Here is a 12,552-nt window from a genome sequence, read left to right as displayed (position 1 = left end):
CAAAATACAACATTGTTCACAGTCAATAAAATAGTAATGTTGTTTTCAAGACCTACTTAGATGAGATTTCAGACTCAACGTAGCATGGTAAACAATACAAGGACCATGTCACAAGTTGTCACTGAACAAATGTGCGAATATAAAACCAACTTTACCTCAATGATTTTTTTCTGATTTCTTGTTTCTTTCATCTTTTTGTTAATTACTCTCATATAAAGAAACTGTTGAAGAGAAGTTATTTTGTTTTTGCTCATTGTTTCATTTATTTAAACAGAAAATTTTCATTGTTTTGTTCATTTTAAACAGGATAAAGTGTCCAAACACAGAGAAAAACTCCTGCTGAAGCGACTGATCTCCACACTGTTATAAAGATGGCGTTTATTAAAGAGGAGAGTGAAGATGTGAAGATTGAAGAAACATTCACAGTCAAACATGCAGATCTGCAGGAACAAACAGGTTGATTTTCATTCTCAAAGACCAACTCAGTCATTTGATCCTCATTCAGATATATTTTAATAATAAGAATACTAAATTAAATCCATCTTGCAGCCCTGAGTGTGCTGCCTAGTTCTCCTAAATGCACATAAGCACTCATTGAAAGACAGGAATGAGTTTCTTTTGTCACTTGCTCTCATGTCTTTTGTCATTCTTTTATGTATTATTAGTCTCCCATTTTCTCTACCTTAAGTTTGTTGCTTTTCATGTTCTACTACTTTTTGTAAAGCGTCCTTGAGCACTGGGGCTATATAAAATAAATTAAATAAATTAAAACAAGTTTAACTGAGCTGACGATATACGGTATTCTTGTAGAAGTCTATCTGCTATTACGTTGATCGTGTTGGATTAGTACAGGGGTGTCCCAACTCGGTCCTGGAAGGCCGGTGTCCTGCAGCTTTTAGCTCCAACCTGCCTCAACACAGCTGCATGAATGTTTCTAGAAAGCCTAGTAAGTGCTTGATTAGCTAGCCCAGGTGTGTCTGATTGGGGTTGTAACTAATCTTTGTAGGACACCAGGACAGAGTTTGGAGACCCCTGGCTTAGTACTTTAAGCTTGCATATGTCACGTTGATCACAATTTCTTGATTTTTCTTCTTTATGGATTAAAACGTGTTTCTAGTAGTTGTTACTAGTTCTCACACATTTTTTCACCTGCTACTCTGCCAGGAACTTTGCAGCTTGAGAGCACCTTTATTAATAATCTAAACATTTAGTTAGAGATTGATCGCAAGATGTGCTCAAAAGCGTGGCTACGTGTGGTGAAGAACGATGGCAAGGCTAAGTGTAATTATTGACAACATAATAAGTTGTAAAACAGTGTCACGACCAACATGACAAAGCATCTGCGGTTGGGTCACATACTTCACGAATATTGAATTAAAAGAATGGCGTGTTCGGTTCATTGTGCTGCCCATGGGTGCAACTAACAACAGTTTTGCATTTAACTTAGTGTAACTTCTTGAGTGTGATGAGCAGTTCGGTGTTAGTTTTTATTTAAAAATCTTGAGGTGAAACTAAACTGCATATTCTCTCCGCCTCCTCATTCATAAACAGTGGGACGCGCTGCTAAAGCACGCTGGAGAGACGGCTTTACACTCCGTCATTCATAATCTTAGCTGTTGTATTGAGTTGAAAGAATATATAAAGTAGAATGCTCTTTCAACAGTCCCGATATGTTTAATCTTTTTCTTTTGCAAAATTTTTGTCATTTCTCTTCTGCAACATAGATTTTTTTTTTAATCTGCTTGATTCTTTTTAAACCGAAAGCAGCGCCCGTCACTTGGTGTTTTTCCATAAGATACACCTTTGTGAATGTTTTATTTTATGTGTTTAGTCTTTAATGTGTTTTTATTCATGTTATTTAAAAAAGCATGTATATACATATAAAACTGAATAAAGAGCATGGTCTAATCAGAAATAAATGTAATTAGTTATCTATTTCATTATTTCATGCATAAAATAGGCTAGTCTTTTTATAAATTGAGTTAATTGATCTGAAACTTTTAATAGCATTTTTTTTCTTGTATTTGATAAAAGTTGCATCAGATTGCTGAAAACTAACCTGAATGTCTGCGTGAACAGGGCCACAATTACTTTTTTATATTGAAACAATTGGATAGTGTCTTTCTGTCTACATGACAGGCAAACGTGTCAGAAAAAAATAAAAACTGCTGAATCTCCGCGAATATTTTTTTTACTTATAAAACAAATAATGTCTGGTTTAGTAATGCATAAAAAAAATGCATAGCAGAATTCTCCTGAGCTCCTTAACCCACTGATGACAGCCACATTGTGATTGGCTTTTAAGGTGGTTAATGAGGTTTGTTGTGTTACCTTGAAGTTTGGACTGAACAGAAGCAAAGGCTACCTGATCAACATTACATTTCTCAAAAAACACTTGCAATCTAGATGCAATCACATCATGCTTGTGTTGCGGTACAATCCGTACACTCCGCCCATTAAAATAACGGCTTTGTGTTTATACTGTAAAATTGTGACAATATTTAATTATTGACCGTGAGCCACAAATATCATTATCTTGATAATAATACGCTTAATCGTGCAGCCATATACCCTTTCATTATGTTCTTGGTTGTTTTTGACCCATTTACTTCCATTATAACCACATTTTTTTTAACCGCAAAGTCGTGACACCAAATAATCACGCATTCTAGATTGTTGTTGTTTTCCCTGTTGGGAAGAGGTAAAATGTGCCATTTTTACTGTTGATCATCAGTTGGCTGCATTAACCCTTTAGATAGGCCTGTTCAAAAAAGTTTCTCTTTTATCTGGAGTTCAGTGTATTAAAACAGCAGATTATAGTGTGTGTGCATAAATACACTTTGTAGGGGGACCAACAGTTTTAACCCAAAAATGACAAGTCTATCAAATGAAGAAGAGCAGGAGTCAGAGATTCAATTAAAAGAAAGTTTACTGTAGATAGTTTGCAGTTTCATCAGCAGAGGCCAGCTTCAACACTCGCAAAAAGTTTGTAGATCGCTGTACATATAATTTCAGAACAACAACAATTAGACTCTTACGTCACGTCATTAACTGCATCATACATATAGGTGTTTAACCCCAGGGGTCGACGACCGTCTTCTCCTCAAATCACTTTCTGTTTTGATCGTACAAATAAGATCAATACATCAATCAAATCTGTTAAGTGTCTAGTTTTTACTGTGTACGCTCACAATGACAACAAACGTGTGTTTTTGCAATATAAGGATAAGAAACAGTGTAGACATTCTCTCTTTTCTCTCTCCGGGAACTTTTTTTAGAAATGCGTCAGTAAAGTGCACTTTTTTAGTAAGTCTTTTTTTTTTATTTTTTTTTTTATTCTTGCCATAACAAAAATATATATTTGTAGAGCAACCCATGTTCTGCTGTCATTAATATTTTAATAAATTATAAAAGGTAGAACTGTCGGAGATATGAACAAAAGCAAGTGATGTATCAAAGTTTGATTTATTGATCCTTATGATCAATAAAATAATTTATAAAAACAATAAAAATAATTACTTTAAAAACATTGAATGTATGACGTAGTTCCAAAAACTTTTAACTTCTGTTTATCCGTCTGACTTTACAGTGTGTTTCTTTTGACCGCCCCCTGTCGTTTTAAAGAATATCACAACAGCGAACGCAGCGAGTATAATAGCCTTGTCCGTTTCGCGAGGTGTGCACGCAGTCAGTGGAGGTATAAATCCAGCGTCTCTCTCTCACACACACACACGCTTTACTCCATATAAAAGGCAGAAACTTTTTTTGCGCTATAACCGATGATCAATAGTAAAAATCACAAATCTCTTCCCAGCAGGGAAATGTAATGAAATTTTTTGCTACGGCTAGTGCTCACCACCAGTTACAAATATTTAAAACAATAAATAAATAACGAATTATGAAGAAACCCAAAACCCTCAGCACTTATAACGCAAATGAAAGTGAAAGGAAAAATGGGTGGAGACCAGTTGAACAATGTTGACTGTCGTCACAGAAAACACCAACAATCATAAATGCATGATTATTTGCCGTCATGGCTTTGCAATCAAAAAAAATTTCTTATAATAGTCCAATGGAGAAAATACAGCCATGAATATAACGAAAAGGGAGTAAATTTGCCCAGAGTGTATTGAGTTTATTTATTTATTTTTATTTCAAAGCATTTTCCCAGAATATGTCAAAATAAGATGTCCCCAAATATCAGTCCGTTTACTGAAACAGAGAAAGTTTTGGCCAAATTAAGCCTCAAAATCACTCCAGAATGGATGAAAATGACCCAACAGCACACAAGGGTAAAGGTGCATATTCCATTCTTTATGCAGATGCTGTACAGGTATGTCTCATGTCTGTGAGGCAAATATTCAGCTGTTTGTTCAGCTGTTACCCCAGAACATTTTTTTTCTTATGCGTTTACCAGTCAGGCACAGAGTAAACAATTGTTCCCTGTCTTCTTTACAAATTTTAGAAAAACATTTAGTTGTAATTATGAATATATACAAATAAAAATAGGCCATTTACAGCTTTAAAATCTGTGTCTTACCAAAATGACTTTTATGATCAATTATGTAAGAAACTCTTGTGACGCCTGCTGTGCTGTCATTTGTCTGCCGTGTCTGTCTGTGTGTCTGTTTTGCTCCTTCTTCTGATGCGCTGCAACATTGCAGGGCAAAATCAGGTGGATGGGGAACAAAGTGTGCTCTTTTATCAGCGTCCTGCTACTGTTTGGGACAGACTTTTTCCTGATGCTAAGGGTTGGACGGAGACCAGCGGCGTGCGAGTTGGCGAGGCGTTTTGCCTTATGTTTGGCCACAGTCGGCCTAAAATAAACTTTTGAAACGTGACTTTTGGCTTCCTCCTCCTTGTTTTGCCTTGAGGGTGTAACAATTGGCCGCTCGTGCTTGTGTATTTTTGTGTCGATCGTCTTGTTTATTTTAGCTAGGATTTCACTTGGTAAGTGTTTTTTTGTTTGTTTGTTTGTTTTGTATTGTGTTAGGGGTGGGGGAGTATTGTGGTGGCTTGCAGGCAACTTGTGGTCTCCATCCTGCCCAAGTGAAATACTGGATTAAATTACATTAAGCTCTAGTACGTCATAGTCTAATCCGTCAAAAGAAATATACATAGCCTATATTGTGCAGAAACAAACTGTCCCCGGTTAGGTGAAGAACGTGTCTTCAGATATCTTATTTTTTATTTTAGTTTGTTATTTTTGGCTGGATCGGGGCTTAGAAGCATTTGTCTTGGGAGCACGGACAAGGTTTGGGGAATCACTTGTTCACTGGTCTTGAGCACTCACAATCACTTGTTCAATTCTCGGTCTTGAGCGCGTTGAAGATTAGGGTCCACATTTTTTTGTTTATTTGAATCAGGCAAGGCGTCCTAAAAGTCCATCAAATAGACACTATTTGATTTGTAACTATTGCTTGGAAGAAGGGCATTGGAAATCTAGTTGTCCTGTTCTTAAATCAAAAAGTGCTAAAGCACAATGACTAAATCCACTGTTTTTGTGAAACCCGCTGCGCTTGTGGCCACTACACTGCTGTATGCTCAGACTGTGTCTGCTGAAACCGGCAAATACATCAAGCGTGTTGGACCGCCAGAATATTTTTAATCCATTTATTTCGGATGGTTTTGTGTCACTTAAAGGTGGTAATAAAATAGCAGTAAAAAAAAATTCAGAGATACAGGATCATGGGCTTGGACTGGTCTGGACGAGAGTGCTCTGCAATATCCTGACGTGTTTGTTGCTTGTGCAGTGACTCGATCTGCTATCTGGGTGCAGTCTGACGTAAAACCCGTAAGTATTGAAATTTTTTTCCCATTAACTGATTACCCACTGGCTGTTTTTTTTAATGGAAGAGCTCTCAAAAAAACAGCAAAACGATGTAAATTTAAAAGCTCAGTATGAGCAGGTAGTTGATTATATTGAAATTCGAAACCAGGCACAGGATTATTTCATCAGAGATGGGGTTTTATTGAGAAAATGGTCTCCCCATGCTGGTTTTTGTCTGGGTGATCCTTTTGTCCAGGTGGTGGTGCCCCTTAAATGGCAGCCAGTAGTTTTAAAAATTGCCCATGATAGTCTTGCTGGTCATGCTGGCATAAAAAAGACGTACGATAGAATTCTTCGTTATTTTTACTGGTCTCGTATCAAAAAAGATGTTGCCAGTTATGTTAAAACCTATCATACATGCCAGCTGACTGGTAAGCCTAATCAGTCATTAAAACCGGCGCCTCTGCAGCCCATTTCTGCGGTATGCCAACCTTCGAGTATCTTATCATTGACTGTGTTGGGCCACTCCCTCGCTCGAAAGCGGGGAGTGAATACCTGCTTACAGTGATGTGCCAGGTCACTCGCTATCCGTCTGCGTTTCCTTTGCGTTCTATTAACACCCAAGTCTATTGTAAAAGCTCTCACTCAGATTATTTACATTTTTGGCTTACCTAAAATTATTCAGTCTGATCAGGGAAGTAATTTTACCTCAAACTTGTTTGCCGAAGTTCTCTGTCATCTGGGGATTAAATAAAATTTTTCCACTGTGTATCATGCGCAAAGTCAAGGTGTGCTAGAGCGCTTCCATTCCACCTTAAAATCCTTGCTTATTGCGTTGAGATGGACAGAGATTGGGAGGAAGGCGTCCCGTGGCTGATGCTGTCAGCCAGGGAAGTAACTCAACAAAGTATTGGCCATAGCCCAAATAAACACGTTTTTGCACATAAAGTTCGGGGCGCTGGCTGTTTTGCACGATCAGTGGACTGATTTAGATCCGCCTGAGAAATTGTCTGGTCACGTTTTGGGTTTTCGTCAATGGTTTTCGTTGACATGGGAACTAGCTAAAGAGCAGCTGAATAGTTCCCAGGAAAAACTGAAGCATCTGTTTGACCGTCGCACTGAACACAGACAGTTTAGCGTGGGTAACCAGGTTGTTGCGCTCCTCCCGGTGTTGAGCTCGCCCTTTCAAGCCAAGTACGCTGGGCCATATAAGGTGACGCACATAGGCAATAATGATAACTACACTATTTTAACACCAGACGGAAAAAAGAAATCACAAGCTTGTCACGTTAAGATTTTAAAGCCATATTTTAATCGAGATGTGTCACACCAGTGCAGATAAATCCTGTAGTGTTGCTTGATAGTTTTCCATCATGTGACTGACATGCAGGCAGATGAATTTCAAGAGTTCCCACTTAGATATGCTTGGTGTATAAAGCAGGTTTGGCCTGCTGTCCCGGGAGAGAACCCTGAGCTAGGAGATATTTGAGCCCAGGGCTCCCGCCCGGTCGATAAGCATATCAGGAGATCCGAGATCAGATAGGTCTCGAGAACTCCCCCTTTAGAAAAGGAGGAGATGGGGTGGAAAGGGGGATTCTTCCAAACGAAGATAGAAACAGTAGGGAAAAAATGATCCATTTATAGTAAACTCACTCTGATTGGATTATTACTGATTACAAATGAGTGGCCAGACGTGCTCAATCATATCACGTGCTCCTCTCGAAATTAGTTTATGAAACTTCACTTAAAACATCGATGATTGTAGGTTGAAGAATTCTGAGACTTTAAAAAGGTGTTATTTGAATTTAAACATCTAGATGCTACTCAACAACAAGAATTAATTCAATTGTTATCTGAGTTTTGTTGTGAATTTCTCTAGTCTAGCTCACGGCACCAAACTGTTGTGAAATTCTAAGAAGAGCCCAAAAAACCAGGGAGAATTTTCGGTTGTCTTCAAAGCAGAATCCTTTAATAAGAAGAACTCAGCGTGGCTTTGGCGTCATCAAAAGAAAACTCTCAACTGTACAGCAAGCACTAGGTTTTTATACATTCTAAAACAAAGCATGCAAATGAAGTGTTGTTGTCGGCAGGGTAAACTGCCTTTTCAGGCCTGATCTCATCTGCATGTAGGTCTGCAGAGTGGATGACAACATATTAGAAACCTGCCTAGCTACTGACCACATAAAAGGGGTTTCTGCAACCTGAAAGTTTCACCCGAAGACAAAGGCAGAAAACTGTGCAAAATGATGTTCTGGAGACCAGTCCCGTCTGACCAGTTGACCGAAAAGAGAAAACAATAGACAGCCATGCTGTGAAACTGACAATTTGCATTACTTTTGAGACAGTCAGGGCTCAGGAAACCAAGACATTTAAAGGTCTGTCACACCAGTTTTATATATATATATATATATATATATATATATATATATATATATATATATATATATATATATATATATATATTCCCACAGTTATTCTCCGATGTACAGTCACAGACGAGTGTTTTGACTCATGCTATAGATGTGGGAGAAGCCATGCCTATTCGCCAGCGCTTTTATCGTGTTCCGTTGAATAAACATGATGTATTGAGAACAGAATTCCAGTATTTGCTTGACAATCAACTGGCTGAAACCTCTTCCTCTTGCTGGTCATCTCAGTGTCTTTTAGTTAGGAAGTCCAACGATAGTTTCCGTTTTTGTACGGACTATAGAAAATTAAATTCAGTTACAAAACCAGACTCCTTTTCTCTACTGAGGATGGAGGATTGTATTGATCAGATCGGTGCTGCAAAACTCGTGACTAAATTGGATTTACTTAAGGCCTATTGGCAGGTCTTGTTAACGGAGCGTGCGCGGGAATTATCATAGTTTATAACACCTGATGGGCTATTCTCTTACCGGGTGATGAGCTTCGGCCTAAGGAACGCGCCCGCAACATTTCAAAGATTAATGAATAAAATAGTTGCGGGACTTGAAGGGGTTACCGTTTATTTGGATTATACCATTGTGGTGAGTGACAGCTGGCCACAGCATCTTTGTCATTTGCGCAGCCTTCTTGATCGCCTCTTGCAGGCCAAGATCAGATGAATATCCGGTGCCCGTCACTAAAAAAGAATTGATGTGCTTTCTGGAACTTGTAGGGTTTTACCACTGTTTTTGTAGAAATTTTTCCACAGTGGTTGACCCTTTAACTGATCTGCTTAAGTCCAAAGCTTTATTTGTTTGGTCCGAGTCTTGTCAATCTGCGTTTGATGCAGTGAAAGCATTGCTTGCATCAGCACCAGTCTTGGTGGCTCCTCGGCTAGGAGAACCATTTAAGATTATGGTTGATGCCAGTAAAGAGGGAGCAGGTGCAGTGTTAGTTCAAGAGGATGATGTGAGCATCGAGTGTCCTGTTTGTTTTTTCTCACGAAAATAGTTATCAACTGAATTATTGTATTATTGGAAAAAGAAGCACTCTCATTAATCTGGGCTCTTTAACACTGAGGTGTATGTGGGAGGAGATGGTTCACCTTTAACAATTTGTAGCGATCATAATCCTTTTACCTTTTTGCACTCGCTTAAAAAATCCTAACCAACGGCTTATGCGTTGGTGCTTTTTTCTCCAACCTTTCCATTTGGATATTCGGCACTTAGAAGGCTCTGAGAACATAGTGGCCGACGCCCTGTCTAGGACCCCCTTGTAAACATGGGTTTGTATTCACCTTTTTTTAAATTTATGTATTTAATTGTTTATTGTTTAATGGAAACGTTGTTTCCTGTTTATGGGGAAGGGTGTGACGCCTGATGTGTCATTAGTCTGCCGTGTCTGTCTGTGTGTCTGTTTTGCTCCCTCTACAGATGCGCTGCAACATTGCGGGGCATAATCAGGTGGATGGGGAACAGCTGAGTCTAAGTGTGCACTCTTTTATCAGCTTCTTGCTACTGTTTGGGACAGACTTTTTTCCTGATGCTAAGGGTTGGACAGAGACCTGCGGCGTGCGAGTTGGCGATGCGTTTTACCTAGTGTTTGGTCACAGTGGGCTTAAAATAAACTTTTGAAACGTGACTTGCTTCCCCCTCCTTTGTCCTTGTTTCGCCTCGAGGGCGTAACACGCTGAAAACTGGACTGACAGTTTCAATTTACTATAATTTGTATGTTACAATTTACATTTCTCAAAGCACTAGATAAATAAAAATGAATTGAATTGAATCTGCTTAAATGTGTACACGTTAATGGACCGAACAAAATATGATCTGATTTATTTTACATTTAATATGCATCAAAATTACAGTGTGTAGCCAACGTTTCCAGTGTCTTTTTACTTTTCAGCTTTTGATGAGAGTATTTAAGAATTAATAAAAACTGTTTTATTTATTTATTTATTTCAGACCTAATTGAAGTGAATGAGGGGAGTAAAGAGGAGGGACATCATGTCAAAATTGAGGAAAAAACTCATTTACAGACTGATGGTATTTGAAAAGGAGAGACAAGAATCGTTTCACCTGCACCTGCACTCGGTGTGGAAAGAGTTTGGCAAGCAAAAGCAAACTTAAGATTCACATGATGAACCACACTGGAGAGAAACCATTCACATGCACTCAGTGTGGGAGGAGTTTCAGCCAATCATCATCCCTTAATCAACACATGAGGATCCACACTGGAGAGAAACCATTTACTTGCACTCAGTGTGGGAGGAGTTTTAACTGCTCATCACACCTTAATCAACACATGAGGATCCACACTGGAGAGAAACCATTCACATGCACTCAGTGTGGGAAGAGTTTCAGCCAATTATCATCCCTTAATCTACACATGATGAGCCACACTGGAGAGAAACCATTCACATGCACTCAGTGTGGGAAGAGTTTTAACTGCTCATCACACCTTAATCAACACATGAGGGTCCACACTGGAGAGAAACCATTCCCATGCACTCTGTGTGGGAAGAGTTTTAACAGCTCATCACACCTTCATCAACACATGAGGATCCACACTGGAGAGAAACCATTCACATGCACTCGGTGTGGGAAGAGTTTTAACTGCTTATCACACCTTAATAAACACATGAGGATCCACACTGGAGAAAAACCATTCACATGCACTCAGTGTGAAAAGAGTTTCAGCCAATCATCACACCTTAATCAACACATGATGATACACACTGGAGAGAAACCATTCACATGCACTCAGTGTGGGAAGAGTTTCAGAAAATCATCATCCCTAAATAAACACATGAGGATCCACACTGGAGAGAAACCATTCACTTGCACTTAAGCCGTGGTCACACTGGACTTTTCTCTCCATATACTTCCATTCATACGCACGCGAATGCGTCAGACCGGAAACGCAAGTTCGTGCATCAAGTTTCGCAGTTCACTGCCTTGCAAAGTTCAAGCTTGGTGAACTCTGACCTTGGAAATTGCATCACTTGACTGTGTGAGACCAATGGAAGATCAAAACATGACCTCTCTGGACAGAAATTTAAAATATGGACCAATTGCTCACTTTTTTTAAATGTCTTAATACCTTGTTTAATCCAGCCCCTTTTCGCAGCGTCAAACAACAGAATTTTGCATGCTCAAACTCTAGTGTGACCGCAGCTTCGGTGTGGGATGAGTTTTGGCAACTCATCAGACCTTAATAAACACATGAAGACCCACACTGGTGCGAAAGAGTATATGTGCTTGAGTGTGAGAAGACTTTTTTACAGCTCCAAAACTGAAACTGCACCAGACGATTCACACTGGAGAGACCATACAAGTGTTCACACTGTGACAAGAGGTTTAAACGGTTAACGCATCTGAAAACACAGAAGAGGATTCACACTGGAGAGAAACCGTACAGATCTGATCAGTGTCTACAGAGTTTCGCTCATTCGGTGCAACTTAAGAAACACATGGACAAAAAGTTGCACACATGACATGAATGCAGCAAAACATTTTCTCATGTGCACAGGATGTTTCATGTCTGAATAATGTTTGAAAAGCTGAGTGATGGTATACTGTTTTCCAACACTCCTACACTGCAGTAGGTGGGGTTGTAAATGTGTTGCGCTCCTCGCATTTACTGTAAACACAATGATGGCGGCTGAGTGAAGAACGGTTTCATAAACATCTGGCAAACAGCACCTCTGCGGCTTAAAATCTCTTTGCAAGTTATTTTACAGGTGCGGATGCATCATGTAGCTAGTGTTGTTTTGGATGATGTTCTCTGTCTGACTCCCTGAATGAGAAACAAATGATTTTCTAAGAGATTTTTTCTAGTTTACTACATTTACTTGTTTGAGTAGAATACAAACCTGATGAATATTTTATGATTTAGGCAGTGCGACCGGTATTAAGTTTTACAATATTAATACACTGATGATCCCAAGACTCCAGATTGGAGTATGTGGTAAATCCTGATTGGATGCCTGCATTACTCATCAATGGGTATATAAAAGTTGTTGCAGAATGCTGTGGCTACTCAGGAGTTCTCATGTCAAGACCTGCCATCTCATTTGCTCTTTAACCTCATGGTTTTAGACATTTGTTGTTTGCTTTGATTGATTGTTGTATTGAGTTACATTTTATAATAAATAATTTGCATTCAGGCTATTTTGTTGGCTCATCTCTATGTTGCGACTCAAACAAGCGGGCCATAACACTTTGTAAAATGTGTCCGGATGTATCCGAGACCTTGTCCTTTCAGTCATGACCATAGGTGTGAGTAGGAACCTAGATTGAGCGGTAAATTGAGAACATTGCCTTTCTTCTTAGCTCCTTCACCACAACAGACAATCACATCAACTGCATTACTGC

At 39.1% G+C, this 12,552-nt stretch overlaps 2 pseudogenes; one reads left to right on the top strand and one right to left on the bottom strand.

Annotated features, from left to right (window-relative positions):
* Positions 1 to 12,552, bottom strand: part of LOC130222303 (zinc finger protein 208-like) — a 758,572-nt pseudogene that overhangs the window by 24,482 nt on the left and 721,538 nt on the right.
* Positions 311 to 12,250, top strand: LOC130222365 (gastrula zinc finger protein XlCGF8.2DB-like; annotated as a pseudogene).

This window comes from Danio aesculapii, chromosome 4 (genome assembly GCF_903798145.1).
Source record: "Danio aesculapii chromosome 4, fDanAes4.1, whole genome shotgun sequence".
Lineage (NCBI taxonomy): Eukaryota > Metazoa > Chordata > Actinopteri > Cypriniformes > Danionidae > Danio > Danio aesculapii.
The sequence above is the reverse complement of the archived record's forward strand: the minus strand, read 5'-3'. Positions and strand labels throughout refer to the sequence as shown.